Below are 14,741 nucleotides of genomic sequence, written 5' to 3'. Positions count from 1 at the left end.
TCTATTTCCTTTCCCAGACACAACAGTGGCAACTTAAGACAAAGGAAATGTGCTCTGTCATGTTACTGACGGCCAGAGGTTCAACATCGCTTTCACTGGGACTGAATCAGGGTCTTGGCAGCAGGCTCCAGAGCAGAATCTACACATCACCCCTCCCAGCTTCTAGTGGCTGCTGCCACTGGCACCATCGCTCCAGTGTCTGCTTCTGTCTTCACCTACTCCTCTGTGTGTGTCATCTCCCTTCGCCTCTCTTTTATAAGGGCTCACCCAGATGACCCAGAAAAATCTCCCCATTTCAAGATTCTTAGCTTAGGGCCAGTGAGGTGGTGTAGTGGGTAAAGCTGCCGCCTGCAGTGCCGTCATCCCATATGGGTGCTGGTTCAAGTCCCAGCTGCTCCACTTCTGATCCAGCTCTCTGCTATGGCCTGGGAAAGCAGCAGAAGATGGCCCAAGCCCTTGGGCCCCTGCACCTGCGTGGGAGACCCGGAAGAAGATCCTGGCTCCTGGCACATCTCCGGTCGTTGCGGCCAACTGGGGAGTGAACCAGCAGATGGAAGACACCTCTCTCTCTCTCTCTCTCTCTAACTCCTGACTTTCAAATAAATAAATAAATCTCTTTTTTTAAAGAAGATTCTTAATCCCATTTGCAAAATGCTTTGTTCAGATAAGAACTTCCACAGGTTCTGGGGATTAGGATGTGGACCTATCTTTGGGAGCCGTTATCTGACTACCAAAATAAAGGCATTTTAAAACTGAATTTTTTTTTTGACAGGCAGAGTTAGACAGAGAGAGAGAGACAGAGAGAAAGGTCTTCCTTTTACCGTTGGTTCACCCCCCAAATGGCCACTACGGCCAACACGCTGTGCCGATCTGAAGGCAGGAGCCAGGTGCTTCTCCTGGTCTCCCATGCCAGTGCAGGGCCCAAAGACTAGGGCCATCCTCCGCTGCACTCCCAGGCCACAGCAGAGAGCTGGACTGGAAGAGGGGCAACTGGGACAGAATCCGGCGCCCCAACCGGGACTAGAACCCGGGGTGCTGGCACCACAGGCGGAGGATTAGCCTAGTGAGCTGCGGCACCAAGCCAAAACTGACCATTTATTAAGTCTCTACCATGTACCAGACACTGTGCATACATTTTTCTCACCTCACAGGTCTTATGATAATCCCCCGAAAGTAGAGCAATGCCTCCGTTCTACAGATGAGGAGACCGAGGCTCGGGGGGATTGAGTCACCTGTCCAAAGTCACAGAGCTGGTAAAGGACAGTGGGAGATTCGGAACCAGATGAGCCTGGCTCCAAAGCCAGCACACCTTTTGCCTCACCAGCAGCCTTTGAGTCGGCCCCAGGCCCTGGCACAGATTCGTGCCCGCGTGGATGTGCAGGAGACAGGTGAACAAGAGAAGGGCTGAGGAGGCCCGGGCCTTCCTAGTGATTACTGACACAAGCTTTCTTTTGCCAAAGCCTGCTTGCCACTCTCTAATCCTCCCCCACCAACCCTGACCGCTGTTTCCAAAGCCTGGAGTCTCCCCCCACCCCGCCCCACCCCAGCTTGCAGCCCCCTGCCAGCTACTGCTGCCCAGAAGGGTGGCACAGCGCCTGGACTTCAGGCAGGAGCTACAAAATCGCAGGAGCAGAGGGACGTCTGGAGGTCACCTCATCCAGGCCTGCCCACGAGGACAGGGCACACAGGGTCAGCTGTGGCCGAAGAAGGGTGCAGCAGCTGACTCTCCCGTCCACTGCCTTTTCCCTTCCTCACGTCCCACACAACTGGTTTTTTGGGTTCCAGACATGCAGAGTGATAGCGGGCCAGAGTCGCAAGTCCTGGATGCCCAGGAAAATAAAACGAGATTTTTTTTGGCTAAGTCCCTTCACCTCTCTGGGCCTCTAATTTTTCATCTTGAAAATGGGATTGATAATGGTGATAACGATGATATCCATCTCACAGGGCTTTTGGGGGGGAAGATAATGCAGCCCAAGACAAAAGTGTCTAACCCCCCGGCCTGGAGCAAGGCAGGGGCTGCCGGAATATTTTATAACAGCCCCTCAGCCCTCCAGCCAAAGCCCCTTCATCCGGGAGAGCACAGGGCCCTGCTCACCTCAGCCAGCCTGGTCTGCCTTGCGCGCTAGACTGTGAACTCCTCTTGGCAGGATCTTGCTCATTTTTTAATCACCGCCCTGGCCCCTCCCCAGTGTCTAGCCCGAGCTTGGGCAGGAGGCTCGGTTCACGTTTGATGAAACGATGCGGCCGGGCTGGGGGATGCGTGTAAGTCGGGTGTCGGATCCCAAGTCCCGAGAGGCACAGAGCCTGAGTGCCCCCGCCAGCCCCTCTAAGCCCCGGCATCCGGGCGGCGACCGCAGCGGCGGGGACAGGAGGCGCTGCAGCTTTAAGATTTCTCCCGGGCGTCCGGGTTGCCAGGCGCGGTTGCCAGGGGCCTGCGCCGCGCTGTGTCCGGCCTGCGCGCACCGGCCCCGGGTTTCCGCCGCCGCCGCCGCCGCCGGGCCGCGTCGGGCTCTGCTCCTCCGAACCGTCTGGCGGACTTGGCACCGGCCCCCGCTCCTCGGTGCCCCCGCGGTGCGTGGCAGGCTGCGGCTTCATTATCCTGATTGATTCCTCCTGCTCCCCGACACCGTGGGGGCCCCGGCCAAGGAAGGGGGCGGAGGCGGCATCTGCGGGCCGCCCCGGCCCTCGCCCTCAGCCTCCTCGGGCTGCCGGCCCCTCGGTGCCCTGCTGCGGCTGGGGTGGGGGGTGGGGGCGGGCCGGGAGGAAGGAGCGCCTGGCCTGGGCCCCGGGGTGGGCAGGGAGGGCCCCAGGGAAGAGAGGAGCTGTGTGGAGCTCCGTGCTGCTGCCCAGCATGCCCGCAGGTGACAGGGGGTCTGCCCCTCGTCCCGGAGGTCGTGCAGGGGCCGGGGTGGGCAGGCGATGGGCTGAGCTCTGCAGAATAAGAACGCGCCCTGCGCAGCAAGATGGGACAGGTGACATCTCAGAGGAGCATGTGTCACATGGGCCAAGGCCATGTCACACGTGGGCACCTTCAGTCCAGTTCTCAGGGGAGGCCGGGGGTAGGACAACCGGCATAGATGTGAGCTGGTAGGAAGCCCCAGGGCCTCCGGGAGGGAGAGGACCATTCCCAGAATCCAGCAGGGGTAGCCCCCAAAGCCCTGTGCTGAGACTTTAGTGGAACAAACTTCAGAGGACCAGGCCTGAGACGGGCGCTTCTTCCTGGTTCTGCCATTTGGTCTGTGGCCTGGGCAAGTCATTTGCCTTTCTGAGCCTTGTTTTTTATTCGCCTGTACAGTGATGTTCAAACCTCGCGGCTGTCCACGGCTAAATGGGGTCAGCAGTGACGGGTGGATGGCAGGACCCCCTCAGGTCTCTGCAAGAAGAAAGGGAGAGGAGGGGCCGCCCCCCAGCCCTGCTGCTGTCTGGGGTGGAACCCTTGAGGCAGGTGCGTGTTCAGGTGTTCCAATTCCTTCTTCTCTGGAAGATGACCTTGACCAAAGCTGCCCCTTGCCAGGGTGAGACAGAGTGTCCCGGCACCTGCCTGGCGCATGTGGTATAGTACTTGAAGTCTCAGCAGGCTCTCCACCGCCCCAGACCCTGACTCTCCCTCTAGTGCCTCAGTCCTGTGCTGTCCAGGAGCCAGACCTGGGAAACTCTCAGGTGGGCTTGGCCCTTTGGGGTAAGTCCAGCCTTTAGTCTCCCAGGAGGAGGGAGCTGCCAGAGAGTTTAAGGCTATTTTTTCCCGACTTGTGGCAGGCATGTTTGTGAACACAGCCTGCCTGGGTCGCTCTGCCAGCCCGTGTCCATCTCCGGGTCTATGAGTTCGTCCGTTTATTCTTCCACCCCCTGTTTACTGGGTGGCCACACTGGCATACCCAGCAGGTGACCTTGTGGGAATGAATGCATACAGAATCCACTCTGAAACGGCTGCTTTTCAGGGAGATGCACACAGCAGCCTGTCCAGCACAAGGGCATTTGCTGCGGGGGGTGGGGGAGGGGTCCTCCCAGGTAGATTCTGGAACATTCCATGAGGTCATGCTGCTTCCTTCTCCATTCTGAATACAGCACTCTTGTCCTGGATTCTTTAGTCAGTAGCTACTTATATTCCTAGGGAAGAGACAGATCCTCACATTTGATTCTGGGACTTTGGTTCATTCTCTTTTGTTGGAATTACCTATTTTTATAACAATCATGCATTCCTTTCATAGTCAAGGGAAAAACACAACAACAACAACATTTCCCAGTTTAGGAAAAAAAGATGACAATGGAGACTTTTTTTCTTTGGTAACCACAGGCAGGTCAGCACCTCTACCCAGGCCTCCCGTGCTGCCCAGGACCCTCGTTCAGTTTGGCCCTGTGTGGCTGCCTCGGGCTACCCAGCTGCCTGCCAACCCCCAGTTGGCCCGCCGGTCCTCAGCGCCTGTAGCCCTCTGCCTCACTTCCTATTAACACAAACCACGTGGGACCCTCGCGGTGGCGTCTGCAGGCAGGAGAGGAAGCCGTGGCCGCCTAGTGGCTGCTGGGAAGCCTGGCAGGAAGGGGCATCTCCACCAGGCGTCTCCTGGGAGACAGCAAGCTCCCTGGAGAAGGGACATTTGGAAATAAAGCTCCTGCCGCGCGCTCTCTCTCTCTCTCTCTCTCTCTCTCTCTCTCTGTGTGTGTGTGTGTGTGTTTGTGTGTGTGTGTGTGTGTGTGTGTGTTGGGGCAGGAAAGGAGTTAAACCACCCCAGCCCCCTCTGCTCTCTCCCGTCTCGGAAGGAGTCTCTCTCCTCACTGCCTCTCTAAGCTCCAGCCCCTTGCAGGCTTTGCCGGGACTGGACAACTGGACTGGAAAATATCCCTTGAGATTTGAGGTGCAGGGGATGGACAAGAGACGCAGCGTCCCTGGCCGCCCTGCGGCCCCGGCCTCTTACACGCACCCTCTGAGTCCCGTAGGATGAGGAAGACTTTCCCATGGTTCTTCTCCTCCGTGTTGGGCACTTCCACGAGGACCCAGGGCCCAGGGCCCAGGGCCCAGTGGGGCCGTCCGGGCCCCTGCACTGGGACTTGCTGGGAGGAGCTCGGCTGGGTGCCTTCACCCGCTCTCATTCATGTGGGTGTTCTGGGTGCTTTTTGAGACGGAAGTCTACTCTGCTACTTTCGGTACCAGAGGCCAGCTGCATGCCACGTGCCTTCTGTGGCCCCTCTCTTCGTGAGGAGCTGTAGGGCAACCTAAGGGAGAGGCCAGGGTGCCTCTGGGAACTAGGGGTGGGGCCCCTCCCCCACCCACTCCACCCTCCCTGACTCTGGGGTGCCTGCATTGGAGACAGGAGCCCTTTGGAACCCACAGAGGCCAGAAGTGCCGAAGGAAAATAGAGTGGCTCAGGGTGTGCATTGCGGTGCAGGGGACTACAATGGTTAAGCCACCTCCTGGGATGCCCATCTCCGTATCAGCGTGCCTCTGAGGCCCAGCTCTGCTTGGGATCCAGCTTTCTGCTAATGCATACCCTGGGAGGCAGCAGAGAGTGGCTGAAGTACCTGGGGCCCTGCCACCCCATGGGAGGCCAGGATGGAGCTCCTGGTCCCTTACTTCGGCCTGGCCCAGCCTCAGCTATTGTGGACATTTGGAGAGTGAACAGCAATGGGAGATCTCTCTTTCTCTTTCTCCCTTCCTTTCTCTCTCTCTCTCCCCTTGTCAAATAAAAATAAATAAAACTAAAAAAAAAAAAAAAGAAAGAAAAAAAAAAGCTGGGCCAGCATTGTGGCGGAGCAGGTAAAACCGCCATTTGCAATGTCGACATCCCATATGTGTACCGGTTCGAGTCCTGGCCGCTCCACTTCCCATCCAGCTCCCTGTTATGGCCTGGGAAAGGCAGCAGAAGATGGGCCAAATCCTTTGGGCCCCTGCCACCCATGTGGGAGACCTGGATGAAGCTCCTGACTCCTGGCTTCAACCTGGCCCAGCCCTGGCCATGTGGCCATCTTGAGGGTGAGTCAGTGGATGAAGACCTCTCTCTGTAACTGTAACTTTCAAATAAACACATAAATCTTAAAAAACAAAACTAAAACCACCAGAAAAATCGTTTTTAAAAAAGCAAGCGGCTTCCCGGCGAGGTGTCCCCTCCGGCGGCACTGTCTTCAGGAGGTGCCACCCGCCAGGCAGGCGGGGTCACTGAGAGAGTCCTCTAGGCCAGACAGAGCTCCAGGAAGGAAGAGGGCCAGGGAAGGAGGCATCGGCTGGCCCTGGTGGCCTTGGCCATCTTGTGGCTTCTGAGCCCTTGATCTGTCCTCGGGCAGCAGAGGGTGAGGGGCAATGGGGAAGCAGCAGGAGCCTGAGAGGGGACCTGGATTCGCACTCGTCGCCTTCGCTGGGCACCGACTGTGGGCCAGGCAGTGGCACCTGCTCCCAGCGTTCCGCAGTCCACACCCCAGCCAGCCCTGTGCCGTTGTGTTCCTCAGCTCTGACCAGGAAGGAAACTGAGACCCAGAGGCGTTACATAACTCGCCCAAGGTCACACAGCTTGCCAGCAGCGGAGCCAGGATCCAGCCCAGGTCTGTCAGCCTCCAGTGGGCTCTCCCGGCTGCCAGAAAGTCCTCCTCCCGGAAAAGCAGGTCTGGGGTTGGGGTGTGCAGTCGGAGCTCATCAGGATCCCCAGAGGCAAATCCATTGTCATCTGCCCTCCTCCTCCTCCTCCCATCTGCCAGGCAAGTCGCAGGTGAGCCCCCCGCCACGGCCCCTGCCCCAGCCCCAGGTGCCAGCTCAGCTTGGCCTGGCTCCCCGCCTCTCCCCGGTGCCCCCAAGGTGGCTCCGAGGTCACCCCACACCCCAGTGCCTTTCAGCCTGCTTCTCCACCTCTCAGAAGGCGTGGGGGAAAGCGCCGGGAGAGGTCACTTCAAGGTTGGGAGTGGGGGCCCGGGTCCGGGCAGAGGGTGGAGGGGCCTGGTGATCGCCCTGCCCCACGCCCACCCCCTCGCAGCCCCCAGCAGCAGCCGGAGCTGTGCTTAGTTAATGAAATACAAAGGCAGGAATCCGGGCTGGGGTGGCTCGGGAGCCCTGGGAAGCGAGGAAGAGAGAGCAAGTTGGGTCCCTTCCAGAGAGTTAATGTTCCACAGTATGATCGATTAGGTGTCAGATGTAATTTCAAACCAATACAAGATGAATGGCATAATTTTCCCTCTCTCATTTTAGACAGAATTAAGAATCCATTAGCTAACACAAATTTTTGGCAAGTTTAATAGGAGCGCAAATCTACATTCGGAGGAAACGCTCCCCAAAGCCTGTTTGAAGCTTTTACTTCCCGGGGCCCCCTGCCTCCAACGCCCTCCTCCCCGGTCTCTCAGCAGCCCCGTTGTCTGTGGCCCAACCCACGGCCCCGGCCCCCACTTGATTCTGCTGTCCACACCCCGCCCCCCCCCCCCCCCCGCGCCCCCACGGAGCTCCTCCCCAGCCCAGCCTGAGATTAACTGGTCTGACCCCTCTCACAAAGGCCGGGCCTGCCCACCATTGTCCTCCAATGGTAATGGAGGGGGAAGGGGTGGAGGGGCTGGCAACTGGCCCAGGCAAGGGGGGGGAGCAGCTGAATTGGCCCCAGGCTCCAGACAAACCCTAGGGACCTGGGGAGGGGGGTGGCATGGGCCACTTGAGTCTCGGCTACTAGTTTCACCCCCAGAAAAGTTGCTGTTTTTATCTGAGACAAAGCAGCACTCAGTTCCTAAGCAGGAATCAAACCCCCTTCTGCCCCTCTCTCACATTCACGTAGATGAAACCACAGGTAAACCCGCAAGGTGGCAAGAACAGCCACACGCCCATTTTACACATGAAGAAACTGAGGCTCAGAGGGGTCGGTTGGAGTCAGCTGGGCCTGAGCAGCCCTTGGCTGCCACTGGCCAGCTTTAGGGCCCTAAGGCACTCACCGCCAGGCACCCAGCTCACAGGATTACCCCAGGACCCAGCCCAGAGCCTGGTGCATCTGGAAGTGCTCCGTAGGGGGAGATTTCGAAACTGTCCGCTCAGGCAGAAGTACCAAGTGTCCACGCCATGTCAAGCCCAGCCCTGACCCCCAAGCCTCCTTATATCCCCCAGGGGGCACAGACACACACAGACCAAGCGCCCCCTGGAGGCAACAGAGGCTTGTCCTGGCCTGGTGTTGACTGGGGGCCAGATACGAGAGCCAATTCTTTACACAGACTCACCCCAGGACTCCTCACAGTGACCTTATCAGACACAGGCTGTTCTTATCACTCTCATCTCCCAGATCAGGAAACTGAGACCCGAAGATGGAAGATGACCGGAGTAACTCCCAAGGTTGCCCAGCCAGGAAGTGGCAGAGCTGGGGTCCTGATTCAGACTGCCTGGTTCTACTAAGGCCTGTGGCTCTTAGCCCGGCGGGTGCTGGGGCAGGAGGGCACCGTCGACCCTGCTCAGGGCTCCCAGAGGCTGGGCAGAAGCCAGGGGGCTCGAATGAGGTCTCAGTGTTGAGGAGGAGTTTGCCAGGTGGACAAGGAGGCCACAAGCACGTTGGGCAGCAGGAACGGCGTGTGCAAAGGCCCCGAAAAGCCTCAGTGCACAGTCCCGCTATTCCTGCGGACGATGGTGGGACACAAGGCTGGATGGGCAGGTGCCTCGTCCTGACAGCCCTGCTCCGGGAGCTGGGAAGTCCTTTCTGTTGTCTGACCCCTGCGGGCAGCTCTGCATACCTTGCTCAGGAACGGAGCCTTCATTATGCCATACCAATCGCTCCAGCAGGCCTCTCCTGTGTGCCAAATGCCTCGGATGAATCGCCTTGCTTCTGTATTACAGAAACCCCATGAAACAGGTACTGTTGTCCCATTTTTCAGATGAGTAAACCGAGACTCATAAATGTTAAGTAACTTGGCCCAAGAGGTACAACTAGAACATGACAGAACCAAGCCTGCCCCCAGAGTCTGAGCCCGAACTTGTTTTTGGTTGTTTGTTTGTTTTAAATTTACTTATTTATTTGAAAGGCAGAGAGAAAGAGAGATCTTCCATCCCCTGGTTCACTCACCCAATGTCCGCAACAGCTGGGGCTGGGCCAGGCTGACGCCAGGAGCTTCATTTGGGTCTCCCACATGGGTGCAGGGGCCAAGCACTTGGGCCATCCTCCGCTGCTTTCCCAGGCCCATTAGCAGGGAAGAAGGTCAGAAGTGGAGCAGCCGTATGGGATGCTGGCATCACAATGCCAGCCCCAAGCCTGAACTGTTCATCACTGTGTTTGCTGTGCCCTGGTAGGACATAGGGAACTTGGGAGGAATTTTCAGCAGTGGACTGAGTTTGGAAAAAGATTTCTGGCCAGTGCCGTGGCTCAATAGGCTAATCCTCCGCCTGTGGCGCCGGCACACCGGGTTCTAGTCCCGGTCGGGGCACCAGATTCTGTCCCGGTTGCTCCTCTTCCAGTCCAGCTCTCTGCTGTGGCCCGGGAGTGCAGTGGAGGATGGCCCAAGTGCTTGGGCCCTGCACCCCATGGGAGACCAGGAGGAAGCACCTGGCTCCTGGCTTTGGATCAGCGCCGTGCGCCGGCCGCAGCGGCCATTGGAGGGTGAACCAACAGTAAAAGGAAGACCTTTCTCTCTGTCTCTCTCTCTCTCACTGTCCACTCTGCCTGTCAAAAAAAAAAAAAAAAAAAAGAAAAGAAAAAAAAAGATTTCTGGCAGGGTGTAGGGGGTGAACTGGGGCAGGATGAACCTGGAGGCAGGGGAACCAGAAAAGAAACCACTACTTTGGTCTAGACGAAAGTTCCAGAGAAGTATGGGCAGTGGGGAAGACTTTCCCTCCTGCCTGGGAACGAGAGAGAGAGAGACGTTTTCACGCCTGTGTCATAATAATCACAATAACACTAAGTGCCTCCCGCCTGCCAGGAGCTTCCCAGGAACCATCTCCAATTGCTGCACTGAGCTGCAGAGCAGGATTATTAGCCACATTTAACAGATGAGAACGCTGAGGCCCAGAGAGATTGACCGACTTCTCTGGGCCACACAGCGGTGGTAGGGCAGAGCCAGGCCTGGCCTTTCCTCCTCACCCTACTTCCTCTGGGGTAGGCGGGGCCACACATCCGGGCTCACCTCTCCCTCTTAGCTGGCTTAATATTCCCTGGGATCAGCCAGTGCCGTGGCTCACTAGGCTAATCCTCCGCCTGTGGTGCCGGCACACTGGGTTCTAGTCCCGGTCGGGGCGCCGGATTCTGTCCCGGTTGCTCCTCTTCCAGGCCAGCTCTCTGCTGTGGCCCGGGAGTGCAGTGGAGGATGGCCCAAGTGCTGGGGCCCTACACCCCATGAGAGACCAGGAGGAAGCACCTGGCTCCTGGCTTCGGATCGGCGCGGTGTGCTGGCCATAGCAGCCACTTGGGGGGGTGAACCAATGGAAGGAAGACCTTTCTCTCTGTCTCTCACTGTCTAACTCTGCCTGTCAAAAAAAAAAAAATATTCCCTGGGATCCATGTGGACTGGCCCTGCAGGTGGCCTCGAGCTGAGGGAGGCAGGAAACAATGTGCGTGCGGGAGTGGAGAAGGCGAAGTGGCAGACCCTGAGGGCCTGTGGCCGACCCTTCCGGCAGACGGACAGAAAGGCAGGCGGGAAGAGGAGAGCACATAATGCCCCCACCACCACCATTTTAGGATTTATTTATTTGAAAGGCAGAGTCTTCAGAGAGACAGAGACAGAGCGCGTGCTTCCACCCCCAGATGGCCACAATGGTTGGAGCTGTGCCGATCCAAAGCCAGGAGCCAGGAGCTTCTTCTGGGTCTCCCAAGTGGATGCAGGGGCCCAGGCACTAGAGCCATCTTCTACTGCTTTCCCAGGCACATTAGCTGGGAGCTGGATCAGAAGTGGAGAGGCGGGGACTCGAACCCATATGGAATACAGGCGGTGCAGGCAGAGGTTCAGCTCGATACACCACACCACCAGCACTGTGTGCGATGATGCCCTCAGCTCTTAAAGAGAAGATGCCTTGTCCCTTTGCTTGGCTTTCTAACTTTTGGGAAGTCCTTCTGTTGTCTAACTCTCTTCCTTCCTAATGGAGAGCCTCAAACAGCCCCAAGGAAGAGCTTCTGCCCAGGCTCCCAGCCGTGAGGACCGGGAGGATGCAGCAGCCCACCTGGAAGGAGGACGTGCTCGCTCTCAGCAGAGAAGAAACAGCGAGGGAAGGGGAGACGAGACCTGCCCGGCCACGGCCCGCAAGGCAGCGCCGGGCCTCCTGCCATAAAGGGAGACAGGTCCCCGGGGCCAGTGTCGTGGTTAAGCCGCGCCTGTGAGCTCAGGGTCATACGCCACTCACATGGAGTCAGGGTCAGGGTCAGGCTCCTGGCTTCAGCCTGGCCATGGTGGCCATCTGGGGAGTAAATCAGAAGTTAAAAGATTCTCTCTCTCTCTCTCTCTTTCTCTCTAACTCTGCCTTTCAAATAAATAAATAAATCTTTAAAAAAAAAAAACTTTAAAAAAGGGAGAAAACTCTCTGAAGGTTTTTGTTTTCGTTTGTTTGAAACGCAGAGGAGAGACAGAGCTCTCCCATTTGCTGGTCCACTCCCCAAACGTCCACAACAGCCAGGGCTGGGCCAGGTGCTGGGAATTCAACCCAAGCCTCCCAGGTGGGTGCAGGGGCTCAACCGTTTGAGCCGTCACCTGCTGCCTCCTCTGGTGAATGTTACCGGGAAGCTGGGATCCAGAGCGGGACCAGGACTCAAACCCAAGCAGCACCTTAACCGCTGCGCCAAACACCCACCTCAGATCTCTGAGTTTTCATGCACTGAATACGAAGCCTCAGCATTGAGGCTGGCCCTGTGCTGCCTACGATGCCGGCATCCCATATGGGTGCTGGTTCCTGTCCCGGCTGCTCCACTTCCGATTCAGCTCCCTGATAATGCATCTGAGAAAGCCGCGGAGGATGGCCCAAGTGCTGCAGCCATGTGGGAGACGCAGATGCAGCTCCGGCTCCTGGCTTTGGCCCGGCCCAGCCCCAACTGTTGCAGCCATTTTGGGAGTGAACCAGCAGACGGAAGATTCCCCCTCTCTCTCTGTCTGTCTCTCTCTCCCTCTCTCTCTCACCATGCCTGTCACATAAATACATAAATACTTTTGAAACATCGATTAAACAACCGTGTAGGACTCAAAGTAGTGCCTTATGCAAAGAGCGCGCAGAAGGGGTTGACACAGAATTTGTGGTGTGTACCAGCCCTTTAGTGGATGAGATTCCATGAACCCTTGTTGAGTGAGAAAATGACGTCACTCCACGGCTGCCTCGCCTACCCCAGCCCTGAAATGGCTTCTCAGCAGATTCTCAGAACCAGCAGGCCTGGCTCCCGTCCTGACTAGCCTCCCTTCTCCATCTGTAAAATGGGCATAAGAATCCCTGCTCCATGGGTAACTGTTAAGATGAAAGAAAGCAACATGTCTGAAGCTGCGTTGCCCACTGGAAGCCACCAGCCACGGGTGGCTACTTAATTTTTTTTTAAGATTTATTTATTTGTTTGAAAGGCAGAGTTACAGAGAGGCAGAGAGAGAGAGAGAGGTCTTCCATCTGCTGGTTCACTCCCCAAATGGCTCTGAAGGGCTATTTAAATTTAAATGGATCAAAATTGAATAAAATTTGAAATTCATTGCCTTTGTCACATTAGCACATCACAGATGCTTAGTGACCTAATGTGGGCTGCCTCGTTGAACGTTGAACCAGAGAGACAAATATTTGCATCACCACAGAAAGTCCAATCAGACTCCAGGGGTCCTCCGCACTCAAGCCAGGGCCTGGTCCCAGAGAGCATGCGCAGGAAGTGAGCCCTGCCTCTCCTGGAGGGCGGGGACCGGTCCCTCCTGCGACACCCTGCCCGAGTCCCCAGTCCCTGGGCTGTGCGCCAGGTTGACTGACAACCAGGGTCGGGGGAGAAGGGGAGAGGAGGGGAAAGGTCAGGGGATTGGTGACAGGGGCTGCCCAGGGACCTGTGTCTGAGGCAAGAAGGAAGAGACACCGAGAGGAAACGGGAAGAGGAGAGAGAGCCAGGCTCGCTAGAGCTGTGCCCCGGGGCCCTGGAAGTAGACAGACGATGAACATTCTCAGTGTGCCAAACTCAGAGTATGCTGCTGGTGACGCCTACTGAGGGGGCGGGGGATAGTGGGCAAGGAGGCAGGAGAGACCGGGAGGTGCCTTTTTGGATGGCAGTCGGCAGGTCTGCTGGGGAAGGTGCTAGATTACTGCAGATATCAGAGGTCAGGAGATTACCCAGCAGAAAGAGCCGCCAGTGCCAAGATCCTGAGGCGCTAACTTTCCCGGAGTGTGGGGAGAAGTGAGCAAAGAGGCGGTGGGGAGGAGCCTGGTGTCAAGCCGGCTAGGGCTCTCCGCATTTTCTCTCAATGAAAAGGCTTCCCCATGGGAGGGCTGTGAGTTTGAGCAGAGGAGGGATCTCCTTTGACTTAATATTTATTTTTAAAGATTTATTTCAGGGACAGCACTGTGGCATAGCGGGTTGAGCCACCGCCTTCGGTCCTGGCATCCCGTATGGAAACTGGTTCGAGTCCCGGCTGCTCCACTTCCGATCCAGCTCCCTGCTAATGCACCTGGAAAAGCAGTAGAAGATGGCCCAAGTGCTTGGGCCCCTGCACCCATGTGGGAGACCTGAAAGAAGCTCCTGGCTCCTGGTTTCAAATCAGCCCAGCTTTGGTCACTGCGGCCATTTGGAGGGTGAACCAGTGGATGAATGGTGTCTCTCTCTGTCTCTGTCTCTCCCTCTCTCTGTAACTCTGCCTTTCACTAAGTAAATAAATGTTTTTAAGTGGTTGGGTTGTGTCTCAATAAATCTATTATTTTAAATAAATGTCATTCTGGCTGCCACACTGAAAACAGACAGGAAGACGCCAAGGCAGGGACGACAGGAACTGGCCACCAGGAGAGGGAACAGCACCTCGGCCAGGGCGGGAGCAGCGGAATGGTGAGATGTGCGTAGATTCTGGATTGATTTTGAAGGCAGAGCAGACGGAATCACAGGAGAATTAGGTGTGGGATATAAAAGTGATATCAAAGATGGTGCCAGGGGCCAGCATTGTGGAACATCGGGTTAAGCCACTGCTTATGACACCGGCATCCCCGATGAGCACCAGTTCAAGTCCTGGCTGCTCCAATTCAGAACCAGCTCCCTGCTAGTGCACCTAGGAAAGCAGCAGAAGATGGCCCAGGTGCTCGGGCCCCTGCCCCCATGTGGGAGGCCCAGGTGGAGTTTCAGACTCCTGGCTTCAGCCTGGCCTATCCCTGGCCATTGTGGCCATCTTGGGGGGTGAACCAGCAGATGGATGCTCTCTCTATCTTTCTGTCTCTGTAACTCTGCCTTTCAAATAAATTTTTAAAAATAAAGATTGTTCCACAGCCTGGGGCTTAGGAAACTCAGAAGTTAAGAAAGGGGAAATTCTAGAAAAAGGGAGGGGCTAGCCTGTAAACACACCCATCAAGGGCGAAGGGCGGCACCCCGACTGCCCTCAAAACTTAGATTCCAAGACCTTGACCTTTTTTTTTTTTTTTAAGAAATGTTTATGTGGGGAGGGGGGCATTGTGGCATAGCAGGTAAAGCTGCCGCCTGCAGTGCCAGCATCCCATATGGGTGCCAGTTTGAGTGTCAGCTGCTCCACTTCTGATCCAGCTCCGTGCTAATGCACCTGGGAAAGCAGTGGAAGATGGTCCAGGTCCTTGGGCCCCTGCACCCACATGGGAGACCCAGAAGAAGCTCCTGGCTTCAGATGGGCACAGCACTGGGCAATTCAGCCATCTG

The 14,741-nt window shown here is 56.7% G+C and overlaps 2 long non-coding RNA genes across 4 annotated transcripts; both read left to right on the top strand.

Moving 5' to 3' along the window:
• Positions 1-2,391: 2,391 nt before the first annotated feature.
• On the top strand, positions 2,392-4,631 carry LOC103351554 (uncharacterized). Its single transcript, XR_519320.5, has 3 exons — positions 2,392-2,571; positions 3,296-3,445; positions 4,295-4,631. It is a non-coding gene; the product is annotated as an uncharacterized LOC103351554 (long non-coding RNA).
• Positions 4,632-6,466: 1,835 nt separating this feature from the next.
• Positions 6,467-13,753, top strand: LOC138846095 (uncharacterized). 3 transcript variants are annotated; one of them, XR_016224141.1, is made up of 3 exons: positions 6,467-6,695; positions 8,723-8,795; positions 13,415-13,753. It is a non-coding gene; the product is annotated as an uncharacterized LOC138846095 (long non-coding RNA). The 3 variants fall into 3 exon arrangements; XR_011383484.2 differs by having other exon boundaries at positions 6,468-6,695; positions 8,235-8,795; XR_016224142.1 differs by having other exon boundaries at positions 6,470-6,695; positions 8,726-8,795.
• Positions 13,754-14,741: the final 988 nt, after the last annotated feature.

Source organism: Oryctolagus cuniculus, chromosome 17 (genome assembly GCF_051225735.1).
Source record: "Oryctolagus cuniculus isolate XC-2025 breed Fujian yellow rabbit chromosome 17, ASM5122573v1, whole genome shotgun sequence".
NCBI classification, from domain to species: Eukaryota; Metazoa; Chordata; class Mammalia; order Lagomorpha; family Leporidae; genus Oryctolagus; species Oryctolagus cuniculus.
This window is presented reverse-complemented; position numbering and strand designations above follow the sequence as displayed.